Here is a 3,177-nt window from a genome sequence, read left to right as displayed (position 1 = left end):
GATTGATGTCTACTTTCTCTCTTGACTTAAAACTCAAGTCTGTGTTCGTCTGTGTTTGTTCCCACTGTGCCTTGTGTGCAGTGTGGATGTGAGGATTTCTCAAATGCAGTAGTACCCCTAAACAGACCCTCAGCTTTCATTGTATTTCATTCAAATGGAGAAATTCAAAATGCTCTCATCAGCCTTATCATCTCTGAATGTGTTAATTTCATTTCTCAGCTTCAGTTCATTTCCAAAACATAACAAGGCATTGATTTTGCAAGACTGTTTTGTAACAGTCCCAAGATGCTGTAATCAGAGGTTTTTCTATCCTATAATCAGAAGAGAGGATATGACCTAATTCAGCTCTTTGCATTATGCATTATAGTACCTGACCACATACCTGTTGCCCTCCTCCCAGCGAGAACAGGCAGCAGAGCAGTGGAGCAGGGTCCAGCTGAGGGTGCCAGGGTGGAGCAGCCCCAGGCTGGGTGTCCTGCAGGGTGAGCACAGCCTGCCTTGCCCACAGCACTCACCGCTTCTGGAATCCTCAGCAAGGGTCAGTCCTACACCTGATGTAGCTTTTCTCTCGTCCACAAATCTCTTCCAAGTGCTTCCCCAGTCTTCTCTTGGCTTCTGAGGCACACAGCATTGTTCAGTGAGGAGCTTTACAGGTCTGTTACCTACAAGTGAAAACATGTCATGACCCCTTGGTTTCTGTAGAGGAAGGGAGAATGAGCACTCAGTTCTCTGTTGTACCTTTCCTACAGCATTCATGAACTTCAAAGATGCCTCTTCCCCCACATGAAGGTCCTCTCTTTTCCAGTAAGAACGCCCTGTTTCACCTTTCCTGGTACAGACACTGCCACAAAATACTTGTCACTCATAATTCCCTTATTCGATTTTCCTCTGTCTTACCATAAACTTCTGGAAAAGGAGGACAAGAATGGTACAGAGTACTCAGAGTGCAGTGGACCATAGCTACAGAGCTGTAGTGTTGTTTTCCTATTTGCTTTTCATTCCTTTTCTAATTTCACCTTAAAATCCAATCTTTTTCTCTGACAGTGAGCTGATGTTTTTCTGGAGCTCTCTGTGACAAGACCCAAGGTCTCACTCTTTGGTAGTAATTGGCATGTCAGAGGACATTATTTAGTATGAAAATTTAGGATTATTATTTCCCATCTGCACCCCTTATCTATATAGAATTTTTTACTTCCATCTTGCTTTCTAGTCTCCTAAGGCCATTCAGCATTTTTTTAGAGCCTGGCAGCTGACTCCCCCAGTTCAGCTGTTTTTGTCACCTCACTGTTTGCTGTGCTTTCCAGGTCACTTACAGACATGTGTAGAGCATAGTTCTTGGAAGAGCCCTCTTTTCAATCTTGAAAACCAAAGATTTAGTCCTGCCATCTGTTTATGTTTCTGTGATTAGTATCCATCTATGAGCCTTGTCTCTTATGCCACGGCAATTTTGTGCTTTAAAATGCTAAGGTGAGGACTTTATCAAAAATCTTCTGAAAAGTCAGGGTCATCCTTATGATTTGTTTAATGTCCTCTCAAGAGCCTTGCACTGTCTTTAAAGGCCAGGACTAGCCTTTATAAAAACTATGTTTTTTCTTTCCAGTAAGTCACATTTATCCTCATTTCTCTGATTCTATCTTTTATCATGTCTTCTGTTAATTTACCAAGTGCAGGCATCAGGCTCACAGGATGGAGATCTTCCCTAGAAACCCCTTTAAAATTTTGTGACAAGTTTACCACTCTCCCCTTCTCAAAAATGAGTGAAATCTTAAAGGTAAAGTTTACACACCATCATCAATAATTCAACTATTTCATCCTTTACTTTCCTTAGGACTATTAGGTGAATATCATACAGTTTCAGTGATTTCTTAGTGTTTATTTTACCTCCTTATTGAATTACTTCTTCCACAGTTCCTTCTGTTTCAGGCAATCTCTTGCTGAGTCCTCTCAAAGAGTCTGGGGCTTCCCTCAGCCCTCATACAGTAAGCATCAGAGCAAAACATTTATTTACCATCTCTGCCACAGCCTTGTCCTTGCTGAGCTCTCCTCAAATAACCCCATCACCAGCTGACCTGCAGAGCTGGAGGTGTTTCCTTCTGCTCTGCTGGGAGAAGGGCTTAGACCTGCCTTGATGTAGAGTGAAGCATATTGCCTATAGGGCCTATGCATATTTGCTATAAAAAGTGGTTATTTGGGCAAGGATTTCAGGAAGGTGGTCCCAAGTTAAGACAATTGAACAATGGTCTGGAAAGCTGGATTTATGTCACTGTCATATGAACTGGGCAAGTGATTTATTTAAGTCTTCTGTTTGCGTTATTTGTGCACTCCTGATTTCTCGAGTGACTGATTGGATAACTCTCATATACAAGCAGTGCAGTGCAATTTAGAATGTATAAAGTAGCACACCAAAAATTCAGAACCCACAGCCTCAAATCTTAGAGGACTGGGGGATTATTTTCCACTCTCCGTGTCTCAGTTCAGCACTTGCAAAATGGAATAATGCTACTCTTCACCTCAGAGAGGTTTTGTGCATATAAATTCATTAAAGTTTGTAAAATGTTCAGGTGCTATAGCAACAGGCACCATAGAAAAACCTGGAAGGGACATAGTCATTATCTTCATAGCAAGGTTTGGATACTGTGCAGTAAATAAGGCATGGGGGACATATTGAGCAATAGGAAGAGAACTAAAATTGAATATTTGCTTTTCAGTTAAGCTCCTTCTGTCCTATGCACAGACCGAAGCACAAATAGTTTAGAACAAAATTCAAATGTGACTGTGTAATTAGACAATGTCATAATGCTCACACCCACTGGGGCTCATTTAGGGCCATACAAGGCAATTCTTAGGGTTTGGCAAAGACACCAGCCATTAAAAATAGGGTTTAAATTAGACAAAAGGTCAGGAAACTGTAATGAAAGGCAGTCCAATTCTCTTCTGCTACTCCACTGAATTGCAATTTGGAGGGGTAATAAATATTGCATACAATTTTCAAAAGTACTTTAGAGATTTGAGAGCCTAAACTCTATGAGTGTCACCATAAACCTAAGCTGCTATTACTCCAGCTAGAGGAACTCTGCTCGTTCCAGAAATGGATGCATTAGGATGATATGTCAGCATGGCACTCCATGCAGAGAGAAACAGAAACACCACGAGAGGAAGCACATAATAAATTGTTCT

At 41.3% G+C, this 3,177-nt stretch overlaps 1 long non-coding RNA gene across 1 annotated transcript; it reads right to left on the bottom strand.

The window, feature by feature from the left end:
• Nucleotides 1-587: 587 nt before the first annotated feature.
• LOC136359886 (uncharacterized) lies at nt 588-1,938 on the bottom strand. The gene is made up of 3 exons (XR_010743363.1): nt 1,882-1,938; nt 739-906; nt 588-662 (listed from the first exon to the last, which is right to left on the bottom strand). It is a non-coding gene; the product is annotated as an uncharacterized lncRNA (long non-coding RNA).
• Between the last annotated feature and the right edge of the window lie 1,239 nt (nt 1,939-3,177).

Source organism: Sylvia atricapilla, chromosome 4 (genome assembly GCF_009819655.1).
Source record: "Sylvia atricapilla isolate bSylAtr1 chromosome 4, bSylAtr1.pri, whole genome shotgun sequence".
Lineage (NCBI taxonomy): Eukaryota > Metazoa > Chordata > Aves > Passeriformes > Sylviidae > Sylvia > Sylvia atricapilla.
The sequence above is the reverse complement of the archived record's forward strand: the minus strand, read 5'-3'. Positions and strand labels throughout refer to the sequence as shown.